The 16,369-nt window shown below is 38.4% G+C and overlaps 1 non-coding gene across 1 annotated transcript; it reads right to left on the minus strand.

Moving 5' to 3' along the window:
- Positions 1-15,529: 15,529 nt before the first annotated feature.
- Positions 15,530-15,590, minus strand: LOC114619101. The gene has a single exon (XR_003711063.1). It is a non-coding gene; the product is annotated as a U7 small nuclear RNA (small nuclear RNA).
- Positions 15,591-16,369: the final 779 nt, after the last annotated feature.

Raw genomic sequence — 16,369 nt, forward strand, 5'->3', positions numbered from 1 at the left:
TTGATTAGCTATTCTCTAATTATAGTCTCACTTATGGGGCACTAAGTATTGCATTGAGTGAATAAAATTTAAACATTTGGGATACACATATACAGACATGTACGGATGTGTCCTCATCATACTCATTCATTTTATTTCCATATTTCCAGATTCATTTCTATCTAATGGTTATAACGCTCATTAATGAGATGTGGACAAACATGATGTCTACCTGTTTGCACACCTCTCATGTGTTATTTTGCTCTACATGTCGTCTTTGGCTATGAAGAGTAACCCCCGGGCATACTCTAGAAGCAACACATCAAAAATTATAGTCTTCACCTGATAGTTTCTGAATGATTGTAGATGAGAGAATCCATTCTTTTAACACCTATCAATGATTTACCCTCACTTGAATAGGAAGAAATCGACCTGATTAATTCACTGTACTACAAGTGCATCTGAGTTCTATCACCTCTTTGTTCATTTCACTGTAAGGATCCATCTCATGAGGTTTGCAGGGTCTTTGTACTGCTAAGTCTACCCATTGATTTTTGACTATTCGAACTCAGATAAAACTTGTGGAAAGGCAAAGTTGCATGGAAAACAGTAGAAAGTCAACTAACTGTTTTCTCTTAAACTTTGCTCATTAGGACTTTGGATGAAGCTGGGTGTTTTGAGCATCGTAGATCTTCTATTTGTATCAACCATCAATTCCATAGCGAGAATATTCAGCTTGTTTAGTAGCTTAAGGTGACTACTACCTTAGGCAAACCAGGATCCATGTGTCTTGAGTACCCAGTTATTCATTGGTAAAATCAATTGGCAAATACTTATTTCAGCCAACAAAATGGTGTCTTGCTGCTTGCAAAGAAAAAAAAATAATGAAATTGAACAGAAACAAAATTTGTTCTTTGACTAAAGACAAGTTTCTCTCACAGACTGTATGAACTGTGTTAAGTTTTCTTACTGTCAAAAAAAAATCTTCAGCTTTATCAATGGCTTGGGGGTTCCTACAAATACTGGATATGGTGATAGTAGGTTTCTGAATGTACTGATACTGATAGTGTGTTTATGTTAAATTTATTGTATGTTTTACAGCAATATTACAGTCACAAAACAATCCAGTAAATTGTAGATTTGTACATATTCCTACATTCCCAGGGCCCCTATGTTCCCTGTGACACCCTGCATACATGTTGCATTTGTATGATACATGTTATAATTGATGAATTCATATTAATGCATTAGTATTCTCTAAAGTCTATAGTTGACATCGTTACAGTTTATTATTATTCTAGTTTCATTTTTAAAGGTTGTGTCAAGTGAAGAATGATCTGTATTACATATGACTTGGAACAGTTTCATAGCCCAATGTGCTCCTGTGCTCCATTATTCACCTACCCCATGGACCAAGGACCAGAGCACAGATGTTTCTTCACATATCCTAAAGAGTCGTACAGCTGGAATTGTATAACCTGCATCATTTTACATCTGCCTGTTTTTAATAAGCAACATGCATTTATCATTCCTAGATATATATATTTATGGCTAAAAGACCATTTCTTATCATTGTAAAATTCCATTGTATTAACTTACTATAGTCCTTCATGTATTGAGAGAAACATTGATTGCTTTCTAATTCTGCCCATTGTCAAGAGAGCTTGTATAAAGCTTCATGTACAGAGTTTTCTCTGATCATATGTTTTCTTTTTTTTTTTAATTTATTTTTTCTCAAATCGTAATTCATTCACACAGGGGTTATAAACTCAGAAAGGCAGGATGTGGGGGAAGGGAATGACACTGGAGTGTGGGTGTTCAGGGGGAATACAGATATCTTCAGAACCGGGTATCTATCGGCTGGGTGAAGGTTCAGGGGACAAGTCACTATGACTCTGCCTATGACTCGCTTGTCCTTATCTAAGTTGGTATTGTCTGCCAAGGCTACCTATTTACAAGGTCTATGACTACTCAGGTTTGTAAATTTCCACAAAAGCTGCCTGTTTACACTAGCTTATAGCCATCTGTTTCAATGTTTCTCCACTGAGACCCAAGACTTGGTGTTAGTATACACGTATGACAGGCCTATTGCTGATTTTAGGCCTATGGCTGATTTTAGGCCTTCAGTGTGTAAGCAGGTCTGCCCCTGACATCTCCTCCCTTCTCTAAGTATAGAATGGCTGTGGCAATTCTAAACTTGCGAAGGCGGGGATAGAGGCCTGACCTCCAGTATTTGAAGGGGACCTTGTAATGGCTCCAGTCCCCCTGTCGTTGTCCAGTGAGGCATGAGGGCCATACCCGTCCCGATGTCTTTTTTCCTGGAGAGGGGATTCTTTTGACATCAACCCCTATGCAGTCAGGCTTGTCCCTCAGGGAACCCAGATCATATGTTTTCAATTCACTCTGGGACATACCTGAAAGTACGGCTGCTGAATCATACAGTTAGCCTTGTAGTACCATGATAAAGGGGCAGCTTGTCATACAGAGCAGCTGTTCCTTTTGGCTTTGCACTAAGTGTAAGCGAGTGTTCCCAACACTTCCCATTCTCACCTGCATTCAGAGGTGTCTATGTTTGGAGTCTCTACTATTCTTACGAGTGTGCAATGGTACTCAATGTTTTATTCACAGCCTCTAGTGACATATGCAATTGTTTATGTACCCATATGTATCTTTCAAATACATCTTCCTCAATGAACTATTCTCCCCAGTTTAAATTGTGTTGTTCTCTGACTGCTCACTTTCAAGAGCTCATTATATATTTTGAAAGCTCTTATGTTAACATTTTGTATTCATCTCTGGTATAATTTTTATTCTTTTAAGGTCATTTTTCATATAGTATATATTCTTAATATTGTGGAACTTCAACTTATCCTTTTATTTCTTTCAAAGTATTTGCTTTTGGTATAGGATATAAAACCCATTGTCAAATCTGAGGTCTTCTAATTTTTGTCCTTTAATTGGGAATTTATGACTAATATAAAAACCTTTGTCACTTTTGCACTTTTAAAGGAAGAAGAGCCAGACACTCAAGGTTTACATTTCTAATGTCACATCATTTTGATTGGTTCATTCCACTTTTGATTTTCGCAGTATTTCCCTGTTCTGCAGAGTCCTGCTGTGTTTGCTGCATGATCTTCTGATAGTGAAATAAATTCCCACTGTTTACTGAGCCCTTTTGAGAACATGCATAGAGAGGGGCTATGCATCCTCAAAGAAGCTTGCCTGCCACAGAATCATAGCTATGGCCATTGTGACTCCACCAGGCTATAGCCATTATATTACCTAGTTTATTGAAAGTTTCTCGTTAGAAGTGAGAATATATTCTCCCTGAACCAGTGATTGACATCTGCAATTCTGCAATGGATAAGCCACTGACATCTTCCCCCAAGGAATAGCTTAAGAACCACCAGTGAAAGGCAATGATTGGCATGGAACATCTCGTCTCCAATGTGCCTAAAGAGAGGAAGCAGATCCAACTAGAGATGGAACCCCATTTCTAGCTGAAAAGTGGATCTTTTAAAAGAAAGAGGCAGATTCCAGGATGGGTAAAACTTCTATTCCTAGGAAGTTTAGACTTAACTTTTAAAATTATGACCTTATAATAAAGCATGTGAGTCTTGGTTTTCAAAGTAACATTCCGAAATCCAACTTTCATTATACCGAAGTGCCACTGGACTCACAGCCTCTCAGAACTTCTATTGTGCTGTTAGTATTTGTAAGAAGTACAAGAAAAATAAGTCAGCTTGATTCTAACCCATTTTAAAAATCACTATTGGGAAAAATTAATAAATAGCATGAAAACTTACGTGCAACAACAACTGATGTTTTCTCAAAATAGGAACCAATATACAGATATATAATATGACAAGCAATTAGAAAAATTAAATTACTGTGAGTATATAGGAAACTACTGTTAATCAATTCCTTGATCATTTATGCCTCACCAATGAAGTAATGCATTCTGGTTTCATTTTTGGTAGTTTTTCTTTTAATACAACTAATCTATTTGACTTTGTTTTCTATGTTTCTAAATCCAATAATTTTCCATTCTATCAGTAATGACTAGATGGGGCAAAATTTCAGAAACATATTTCTCTCCTAAATATTTGCAATTCATGAAGGGAGTTGACAAGATGGCTCAGCAAATTAAGGAACTTGCCATCAAGCCTGACAACCTCAGTCCAGTTCCTGGAACTTACACGTTAGAAGGAAAGAACTGCCTCCTATAAGTTGTCCTCTGACCTGCAGATATACTGTGGCATAGGCATGGTCACATATGTATGTTCTTAAATAGATATACATGAACCAAAGTAAATATGGATAGATAGTAGATAGATAGATAGATAGATAGATAGATAGATAGATAGATAGATAGATAGATAAGACAAGAGACAGGAGAGTTGCAGGTGTCTGCTGGCTGACAGCTTTCCCAAAGAATGTAAGCTCTAGATTCAGTGGGAGACCTTGCCTCCAAAGGAATAATAAGACAGTGATAGAAAAGGGTGCTTAACATCTTCTTCTGAACTTTATTCCTACACAGACACGTATGTAAACATATGTGGATACACCACACACACACACACACACACACACATGCACACACACTTAGAATATAAAAACACCTAGTACACAGACACACGCAGAAACACACATGCACAGACACGACACACACACACCTAGCATACATACACAGAGAAACACACATGCACACACACCATAGACACATACATACACACACACACACATTTATTATTCTATACTTTAATTTCTGGTCTGGCACTAAACCTGCTTTTTATGCAGTCAGTTCTTTCAGGCCTCATTTCCTTGAACCTATGCCTCCTTCCATTCTTTTAAAAGTATTTTATGTGTACGGGTGTTTTGCCTCTGTGTGTGTTTGTGGACCCTGTCTGTGTCTGGTACCCATAAATCCATAAGAGAGTGTTGGCAAGAGAGAGAGAGAGAGAGAGAGAGAGAGAGAGAGAGAGAGAGAGAGAGAGAGAGTTGTCTACCTTGGAACTAGAGTTACAGGTGGCTGTGAGCTACCACGTGGGTGCTAGGAATTGAACCCAGGCCCTCTGGAAGAGCAGCCAGTGCTCTTAACCACAGATCCATCTCTCTCAAATATATAGCTCACTCTTAGTTGCCTCCTTAATGGGGTCCATAAATTCAGGGGAAAGGACTGCATTTTACCCCACATCAACCAGGTGTTCAATGAACATTATTAATTATTATTATTAAAATTCATAATGATGTCAGGCTTTACCTAATCAATTTTAATTCAGTTTAATCTATTTCAATTAAGTTTAATTTAAGAGGTGCTGCCCTGATATTTTTCTTTACCTGGAGTTTTAATTTAGCTCTGCTCTAGGCATTGCGCTTCTTCCCCCATATTTTCATCTCATAAATTTCTCCCACAGGTAAGATGTTTTCTTTATGTCATTGCTAATGTTCACTTTAGCAGGAAAAAACTAAAACTGCACGCAGAAACTAGTTCCCTTGCTTTTAGTATGCACAGACTTAGTTCCATTTGAAAAGTGATTTTTCTTCCTGTGAGTTGAAAGTTGCTGTCCTTCCTAAGCAAGTTGAACCCTGGGTAATCACTGTCATGTTTAGAAAATGCAAGGAGAGCTTTAGGAAAGCAGAGCATCCCTCATCGTCTATGGGGTCTAGAACAGCTATTCCTACAGCAGTGTAAAGGAGATGGGTTCCTGAGCAAGAGTGGACAATGGGACCTACATGCATACAATTAACACTACCCATGTTAGTGATGACTAGCTTCAATGCTAAAAGACACAGATTTTGAGTGGAGATCTTGAAAACGATAGGAAGAAGGACATACTGCTTATGACCAGGAACTAAGTTCTATGGGGTTAAGGGTGACCAAGTAGAATCCTTCTATGGCAGGTGGGAGACAAAGATTTGTACTAGGAGTGATGCTGGGCATACCGTGGAAGCTCAGTTTCAGGAAAGAGGCAACAGACTTAATGTCACATGACCTTTAGAAGAGGTAGCACTCATAAAAGATGGGAGAGGAGAATTCAGAATGAAGAGTGCTAAAGGTGGGGGAAGAGAGGATGGCAGTATTTGTAAAGACAAATGGGGAAAAAAATGCTGACCTAAGTGTACTAACAGTGAACAGAATAAGAAGTCTGTTCTTCCTAAGACAGAGGACAGCAACTACTCTGGAAGCCATCTGTTAGCTTATCATCCCAGTATCTTGTAATAGAGAACCTCACAGAATTTTGATCCTCTGGGACATGTTTTCTCTCAACATGGAGAATGAGTTTACAAGGTATGGTGAGGAAGTCTACCGTACATGTGCAGGTGGCACCGAAGGACACAACTGGACCTGGCAGTGAAACCAGTATCCTTCCAGATGAAGGTCTGAGTGCCCCCACATATGTCCAGACTGCCCAACTCCAGCTGATGCTTTTTCTACTGCGTCTCACCTATTGTGACCATCTAACTTATCGCTTTATGATTTAGAAGGCTGTTTTCTTTCTTCCTGCACTTACATGGGACCACCTCTCAGAGTTTAGCAATGGTGGAGTGGTTCAGCCAAAGGAAGAATTAGAGGCATCTGAGTCCTTCATCAGCCAGCTTTCTGAAACTAGGAGTAGTGATGCTCCAATTCCCAGCTCTTTATATAAAAATTTGGGGAAAAAGTCAATCACATTATAGGATTAAATGAGATGGTACTATTTTTTTAATTAATCATTTTATCTGTTTACATTTCAAATGATATCCCCCTTCCTAGTTTCCACTCCACAACACCCTCCCGCATCCCATCTCCCTCTCCTTTGCCTCAATGAAGCTGCTCACCCACCCACCCACCAACTCCTGCTTCACTGCTCTAGCATCCCCCAATGTTGGGGCATCAAGCCTCCACAGGCCCAAGGGCCTCCTCTCCCATTGATGCTAGATAAGGCCATCCAGTGGAAAAACAGGGACAAAAATGGAGCAGAGACTAAAGGAAAGGCTATCTAGAGACTTCCCCACCTAGGGATCCATTTTATCTGCTGACACCAACCCCTAACACTATTGTTGATGCCAAGAAACATTTGATGACAAGAAGCTGGTATGGCTGTCCACTGAGAGGTTCTGCCAGCACCTGACTGATACAGATGCAAATACTCAACACCCAACCATTAGACTGAGCCCAGCCACCCCTATGGAAGAGCTAGAGGAAGAACTGAAGGAGATGAAGGGGATTTCAACCCCATACAAAGAACAATATTAACTAACCGGACCACCCAGAACTCCCGGGGAATAAACCATCAAGCAAAGAGTATACATGGAGGTATCCATGGCTCCAGCTACAATGTAGCAGAGATGGTACTATTTTTAACCATTTAGTTACAGACAAACCATAAATGCTCATTTCTTCCATGTTTTTTTTTCTTTTTCTGCCATGTCAGCTCTACATCCTTTTAAAGGGTATATAGCTTAGTATTTGTGAAATCATTACATTAGGGACCCATGACTCTAATCTCTGATAGGAAAAAGAAAATTAGGGCATCTTTTTTGTGTTAAGGAAGTCTTTGAGCAGGTTTCTCATCCAAAAGACATACAAAGGAAACCTCTACTTGAAAAATCTGCACAGTTCATCATTTTTCTTACTTATCCTTATAACCTTTTCTGGATTGTGTTATCTGAGGCAAGATGGGTAATACTGTCTTCTATTGTTCTTCCTGCATATGCTCAGCTGTTATCTTTTTACTGTTTAGGCAAATGCACAGTGATATCTCAACTGATGATGTGTGGACATAAGCATCTGCTCACACACATCCTCTTGCAGTGAAGCCTGAACCCTCAAGCATTTTCTAGCTGACAAGTTCTCTGTGCATATGCAGCATTTTACACATACCGAGAAGATGCCTATGTGCTAAAAGCATGCAAAAAAAATGTGATGGAAACAGATGAAGATTTTCCTCCTGCTTCTGTAAGTCCGTAATGGTTACAAACGTTTTTTGTTTATTATGATCGAAGTGGTCGAAGTGAAGTCACTTTGACTTATTTGGAGGCAAACAAATAACAAAAATCTGTGATTTTCAGAAGTAAAAAGATTTTAAATGGATGAAAGGATTTGTGAAATAAAGGTTTAAATTATGACCACTACCCAGCTTTCCTGTGACAGCAATGAGCATTGAAAGCAGGCAATCAGATTCAGAAGGTTGGTATCTGTAATATTGATATTTTAGTTTTGGTTCAGGGATAAAATTAATGAATATATACATTGGATTCCATCATCAATTCTTTGTAAGATGTAGGGGTTAGGTGTAAGTATGATAAAAAGGAATCATGCTAGGTACAGATAGAATCTAAAAGGCAGAGAAATTATTCCAGGCCTTACCTGTACTCCTACTTATAACCTGATGAGACTGGAAAGCTTTTGTTTACAGGAGAATTCCGTGTTTTAGTTGACTGAATCAATGTAAGTGAATAAGAACTTTTTTAAAAAATAAGACCACCAACTCTTTCATTTAGATCCCCTAATATGTTTCATATTAAAATTTTTAATCCAGTAATTCAGCTAGTAAAGGAAGGATCCAAAGCTAGATTGTGATACAGACAAGACATTTTTCCAATGACATTCTCAGAAATAACACTTCTAATCATCTAATAAACATTTTTCATAATGATGCAATTCCCAAACTCTTCAATTCCACTAAATACCTTAAAATATAAAGTAAATATGTACAAAGCCATTCCTAGGAATGTATTTGTGTGTATGTTATTAGAATAGGCAGTATACGGGGTTTTCAGCAAATTGTACCATGAACATGGCCTGCATGGGCTTTGTGCAGAGTACAAACATCTCTTGCATTGAATTGATTGAAGTGAAATGAAATTATAGGACTGAGCCTTAGCCTTACAGGCAATAGAAGGCTAGAGCTGATTAGCCTATTACAGCTTTAATGTTCAAGGAGGGATTATGGGTGGCTGAATCAGGTTTGATTGGTACAGAAGCCATCAAGGTAGTCAATAAAGAAAGAACTTAATAACAACTGGAAAGTAAAATCAAAGATAATAACTTGAGCCAAGCTCCCAGGGGCTGAGTGATTCAGAACTGATGCTTTGTACTTCATCCGCAACACATGCTGTTTATCTCGGGTCCTGGAAATAGCATGTGACCTACAAAGCATCCTGTTAGCTGTTTCAGGAAAGCACATTTTCTGCTGAAAAGAAATCGGTTTAAGAATCAAGGAAACAAGAAACAAACACAAAGCCAAACACGCAAGGGTCCGCATTTGCCACTCATTCAAAATGTCATGTCATTTGGAACACGTCTTCTGTTTTCATCAGTACAGTACCGAGGTCTAATCACATTCCAACCCTGCTGGGTTGCATGCCATTATGTGCTTTTAAAAAATGTATAGCCAGGACACAACAGAAATCAAAAGCTCACACAAGCCCTTGGTAAAAGAATAGACCTTTGGGAGTCTGCTTCAACTGGTGCAATTGGATTACAAGGTCATCTGTGACTTCCTGCCCACTTGTGTCTCTGTACTCTCATGGTTAAAATAAGAGTGGTTATTAGAAGTGATTGATGATTTACAGCTATCATATTTATTTTCATTTAACTATATTTTGTAGCCTAGTCTTTTACATCAGACCAATAGCTCTGACAGACTTTCTTCTTGTTACAACATAAAAGACAAAGACACTGGGGAAATACTGCTATATATGTAGATATACATATATATGTAGATATATGTATATGTATGTATATTCATGTATATGTGTATTCACACACATTCCTTATATATCTCTAAATGTTTTATTTCTGAATTTTCCAATGCTGCTGTTGTTCTTAAAAAGTTTCAGATAAAAAAGTGGTACAAAACTTATTTTTTTCTCTCAAATGTTTCAAATGGTTCTGATCATTTTAGCTTTGTAGAAGGTTACATTCAACTGCATGTGCACTTCAAACAATGTTATGGATCTTTAGATGAGTACATAGGAATAACTAGTCCTTTGATTATTTTTCCCCTGAAGTTTGAACATTTGCTCATGAAGGCTTTCCTGTGTTTTTATTGTTGACATTCAAATGGAATTGAACCACAGTTCTCACTTGAGATTGTTTCTGACAATTTCCCAACGTAGTTGCTTCCCATCCTGGCTGTCAGAATGATGTAATCAGAAACAAAGTACATTTTATGATAAATGCCTTGGGGTGAATGTAGCTCACAAAAGATATTACAACTTCCCTTTCTTTTTTTCTTTCTCAAAAATAAATCTTGCCTTAATATTAGCTGCTTCTCAGAAGAGGAAGGGAAAAACACATAGATATGAACACACATGTATTCTCATCAAGGTGAGCTGATACAGAGAAATGGTGGCCACATTAAGCTGTATTTACCAAATCCCAGAACAGCTAAACATTAGCATGTTTTGCCCCGAGTAACCAGATGTGACATGAGATAAGAAAGAACATCTTGTGGATGCAGATAGCTCTTCCCAAAGTCAATTAAAATGGCATGGGTTGTAAACACTCCTGGAGGAGGCTGCCTTCCATCCACAGGACTCAATCTGGGCAACTGACAAAATAATCAGACACCAAGAACAGAAGTGTGACCTATTAAGTGAATTGGCAGCTGGAGTTCGGAAGGTGTTGGGATGACTATGTGGATAGGCTAATGAGATGTTCCTGGTCTGTGGGAACTGCATAGTAGACATAGCAGGATCCAAGGAGAGCTGCTAAAAGCACTGTGGGACAGAGTTTCAGCAGATGAAAGGGACTCTGGTGGCGGCCATAACATTGCAGAGAGATTGTGAGTGGGATTAGAGATGTGTAGTGTTGGGTCCCCAAAATACAAACAAATACTCAGTATTTATATCGTGAGTTGTAAAGTATGAAGTCTACTGTATCAAACAATACTCAACAATCACTCCAAGAACACTGAGCACTTCTATCTCCATGCCATCAAAAAGCAGGACTCAGAGGTTAATAGAGTGGGCTTGTTTGTTGGTTTATTTTTGTTTTTATCTCCAGTGATAGGATAATTTAACTATTTGTCTAGGCCAAATTCTGTCTTTACTAGGTCAAGTGCAGACTCAAGGTACAGACCCAGGTTCTGTTGCTTATAATACTATATGAGAAGCTATGTAATACTTAAATATACTGGCATTCTGACATCTGCCTGAACACAAAGCTAGATCTCAAACTACCTTCCAAATATTTATATATCAGTGTTAAGACCAGTCTTCAAAAGGCAAGCTCCTGGTTAGAGGAGACTATGACTTGTGCAGAAATCCACAGTTGGCCAAAATACTGAAAATAAGAGAGGACAGAGAGTTCCTCCCTAAATAAAGCAGGTGTATCCTTCCTTGAAAGGCACAAGGAACTTGGGGGTAGGGGGGAAGGATAGAAAAAAAAGAAGATGTGGAGATACACAGCATAAAGGTGTCTTCTGGATTTGGCATGACCACAGCATCCACGAATTGCTGTACAAGACTTGCACAATATTAGGCTCCTCAAAATTTCAGCATGACTAAAGAAGGGGTCCCAGAAGCCTACCTTTATGGAACTATTTGCAATTGATGGATGTTGGAGGAGGAGTATTATTTCCTTCAGTGATGCAGCCACTGATGAATTACCCTTGCTCCAGTAAGAACCCTCTGCTCATGCTTAGGCAAGGGATTCCAATTTAACCTAGAGAGTCACATGCATAAAGAAGACATGAGGGTAGGAGGGGAGGTGTTGATAAGAAGGATTCCAGAAGGAGTGGGGAAGGGATGATTCAGGGGAATGTGGAGTGAGGCTGAAACGAGTAAAATTCATTAAATAAGTGTATAAAACTCTCAAATAACTTTTCTAAAGGAGTGCTCAAGCTATAGCTAAAAGACTAACATTTTGCCACTGTATTAATTTAATTTTCTCTTTGTGTACGCATGTAAGTATAAGTACGCACATGTCCACGTATATGTAGGCACAGCTGCATGTAGGTATATATGCACATGTGCATGAAGCCAGAGAACAATCTTAATATCTTTCCTCAGGTGCTTTTCTCTTTCTCTTGAGAAGCATCCCTTTTGGATGTGGAATATTCCAAGTAGGTTAGGCCTGCTGACCAGCCAGCTTCAGGGATCCATTTTGTCTGTATTTCCAGCACTGAGATCATAAACTTGTTTTAAGACCATGCCCATATGTTATTGAAACATGGGTTCTTCAGATAGAAATCAATGCTTTTAAGAAAAATACCCCACTGACAGCCTTCTCCCCTGCTTCTATGTGATTCTCCATGCCTAGAACAGTAAGAGCTAGGCAGTAATGGCACCGCCCACCACTAAATGAGCTCTAGTCTCTATCAGCCCTCCTTCATGTCTGTCATATTTATCTCTGCTTTCCAATCTGATATTAGGATGGGTACTAATACAGCTGAATTAGAACCACTATCAGCCGCATGCAGTCTGAGGGCCAATGGATGCTTCCAAGTGGTCCATTCTCAATTTGAATGGTCCCAAGTCTTTCTAGAGGGCTTGTTACTCAGATTGCTGCTCCCACTACAGATTTGTTGAGTCATGATCTGGGGCACAGTTACAGAGTGTTGAACAACTCCCTACTGAAGACCATAGCTTTAGATGATAATGTCCCTACTTGTAATTGCTGTGGATGCTGCCCTCTTTGTTAAGTGAAGGGGAAATTCTAGAGCTGAGAACACTGTGAAAATGTGTAAAGCAGATTACTTCTCTATGAGAAATGTAGTCCTCTAAGGAACCAAATTTACCTACAAAGTTTATGGGGTCCAACAAATATTATATTCCTACTTGTTGTCAATGAGCTTTGTCTCTAACAATTTATTCAATTTATATTGGCACATAAAATGTATACACATATATAATGTATACAAATATATGTGTATACACACACATACTTCCATGTTAACCCTAAAATTAAGCATCCAACTACCCAGATTGATAAAGATCAACTTCAGAACTTTTTTTGGTTGTGTGCATATGTACATGGCATGCATTTTGTGTGTGTGTATATTGTGTGTGTGTGTGTCTGTGTGTCTATATATGTGTGTGAGAGGATGCATGTGTCTCTGTGTGTGTATTGTATAGTCAGCAAGCTCCAGGGATCTTCCTGTCTTTGACTCCCCAGGTCTGGAATTAATGGTGTGCATGATCTCTCATGACTTTGTATCCAGGAGCTGGGGTTTGAATATAGGTCCTTATGTTTTCAGAGCAAGCACTTTACTGACAGTGCCATCTTTCCAGCCAGGGTTATCTATTTTTAAAGGTAAGTTTTCCCTTTGATATAAATTGCCTAATTTTGGGATGAATAGCAAACAAACCACTTGAATTCTCTGAGTCATTTGAGTTTTAATACTTCAATTTTATTTGGTGTTTGTCTACTCTGGGTAGACATCATCTCAAAACTAAGGTTTACTTAAATTCAAGCTATATTTCTAGTTGTTTCTTCAGAAAAAGTTCGAGTGAACTCATAAGGCAATGGAAAATGGATGACTCTCCAACACAAACTCACTCTGTATGATAAGAAATGTATGATCAGTTGTAACTGACAGCTATTTTGCAGGTATAGCTATTTGCCCGTGTGTCTTCTTCCAGACTCCCTATTTTTCATGTGGTGATTTTTGGCAAGAAATGTAGGGAAATCTTGAGAACTCTTAAGAATTGCAATATTTGGTAGGTTTTGCTTTTTAAATTCTTATCATGGAACCCTACAAATATGGATTATATCTTTTATGAGGGTCTGCACCATAAAAGATAGGAGATAACACACAAGCACCTTGAGTCTCTAGGTCCATGTTGATACACAGAAGTTGTGATGGGGGTGGCAGGGAGTCTTCAGAAATGTTTCTTTTCCTGGAACAGTGGCAGGTGTTTTCTCTAGTTTCTTAAATGCTTCCTAAGGAGGTGTCAATTATTTTCAGTCCATCTAAACTGCTGGCATACTATTTACCTGGCAGCTGTGAACAATATTCCTTTGAGGTTATCCACAGTCACAGTTATTCAGATGCTAATTTCCAAAGCTACCTCTCTTCAAAATTTTTTTAAAGCCATGAAGACTCCAAATGGCTTATTTTGTTATAGATCTTTACCTTTAGACTTCTGAGAATACATGCATGCATTTCTTATTGATAGTGGAACCTCAGGGACTCTATAGGCAATTCAGTGTAAATCAACTTGAACACTGACGAGGACAATGTATAGTCAATCAGATTTCATCCCTCAGCTGTGAGAATGCAGTATTATTCTCATGGACCATCTAGTTATGGGCACCTTAGCCTATGGAAACGGATGCCTTAGCCCATGGAAATAAATAAAGAATTTGGGACAAATGCTTCTTTCACTCTAAATATTACAAATAGTAAGAGATCTGGAGTTTGTTCCTTGGTCACAATTAACAGAAATGGATAAAGAGACAGTTTATGTTGGCCCTGGGAAATTCTCCTAATTTCATAGGAGCAACAACCACTACAGATGTAAAGACTAGGTGATATGAAATAGCTGTTAAAATTCAGATAAAATAACGACTATGTAAGACAGGAGGTGGGATTGTTTGAGGTCAATGACACCAGGATGAAGACATGTGACAAAGTCAAACAGAAAGTCCAGGTAAATAAGATGTCAAGTGTTATGATCAAGAATTTTGGTGTTCTTGTGAGACTCCTAAGAGTAGAAACAGGTCTATATCTGACTCTTTACCTGTACTTGAGACTCCTTTCCTCCTATTGGGTTACCTCATCCAGCCTGGATATGAGAACTTTCACCTTGATGTAGTGTATCCTATTTTGTTCTGTCTGTCTGTCATCTGCTGGAGATTTCCTCTTTTCTGAAGAGAAAACAGAGTGGAGTGGATCTGAGGAGAGGTTTGGGAGTCTAGGAGGAGTTGAGGGAGGCTAAACTGTGGTTGGGATATTAAAAAATAAAAATAAAATATATTATTATATAATAATATATATTATTATAATATATATAATATAAATAAGAATTTGCAATTTATTATTTATCAGTTGCAATCCATTCGAAGTTTAAACAACAAGTATAACATCATTATCATGTTTTAGGAGAACTAGGTTGATATCAACAACCTCCCTGAACCTCTCTTATATCTTGACATTTTTTCCTTAAATCATTGAGTCTCCCACCTGTTCTCTGACCATACAAAGCCCATTGAAGTAGTTGCCTACTTGTATTAGTTGGATTCTCTAGATGAATATAACTGATAAAAGAAATCTATATATATTAAATGGGAGGGTTATTATAATGGCTTATGGACTATGGTCTGGCTAATCAAATAATGGTTGTTTCCTAACCTAAAGGCCAAGAATATTGTAGTTGTTTAATCTATGAGGCTGGATATCTCAGCTGATCTTCAGTCTATACTGGGATCCCAAAAAACTAGGTTCTTATACCAATGAAGGAATGCCTGAAAGCAAGATAGAAGAATTTGACAGAGAAAACAAGGGCAAGCAGGCCAAAAGCTTTCCCAAGTCCTTTTATATGGGCTAGCTATGTTCACCCTCCAAGCAACTCTCTCTAGATAGCTGCTAGAAAAAAAATTCTAAAAGAGCAATTGTTGGGATTTTCTACCAAGGTCAAAAATCCTGTTAGAAAAATTCTAAAGGAGCTGTGTTCTATCTCCAGAGATCTTCAGAGAGCTCAGCTCTAACTAAAAAAAAAAGTATAAAAACACTTTTGCTTTTGCTCTCTGCTAGCTAATCTCATGCAAAGCAATAGTCTAGTCTTTTATTTACATATCAATTCAGTTATTTATTCCAAGTTTCTTGACCATCCTACTAATCAGCACTCCATGACCTTAGCTCCTTGACTCTTAGAAAGAGGCAGCAAGCACATTTTTTTTTAAAACAGTGCAAAGGAATTCAGAAATCTGCCTGCCTTTGTTAAGCACAGATAATAAGCTAGCTGGGTGCGACCATACCCTGAAATTACTATTCCTACAAAGCCTGAGCCTAGACCTAAACTCCCTCTGTCCCAGGCTGACCTTGAACTCAGGAATCTGCTTTCCTTTGTATCTGCCTTCCTTTGTATCTTTCTGGCAAGTTGACTCATAGTGCAGTTGTCTCTGTTTTACTACACCCTCAAAGACCCTCGCATAACTTATATTGCATACTTACATTTTGCATAGTTGATAAATTATATATTTTTGAACCCACATTTTCAGTTTCTTGCCCACAGCCTTAAGGGCTGTCCTGAAGGTCGCAGAATTCTACCGTTTTGCTGAGATATCAAACAAACCCTTACCTCTCAGACTTGTGCTGTATCTGGTTATTATGTAGTCATTAACCTTAGAAGAGAAGATATTTCTCAAAAAAGAAACATAAAAGTATGTCCATTATTATACAAACAATGCTTATGCCCACAGCATCCATCAGCACTTGTGGAGGCCCATGCCCTG

The sequence above is a fragment of the Grammomys surdaster genome, unplaced genomic scaffold (genome assembly GCF_004785775.1).
Source record: "Grammomys surdaster isolate TR1022 unplaced genomic scaffold, NIH_TR_1.0 146, whole genome shotgun sequence".
NCBI classification, from domain to species: Eukaryota; Metazoa; Chordata; class Mammalia; order Rodentia; family Muridae; genus Grammomys; species Grammomys surdaster.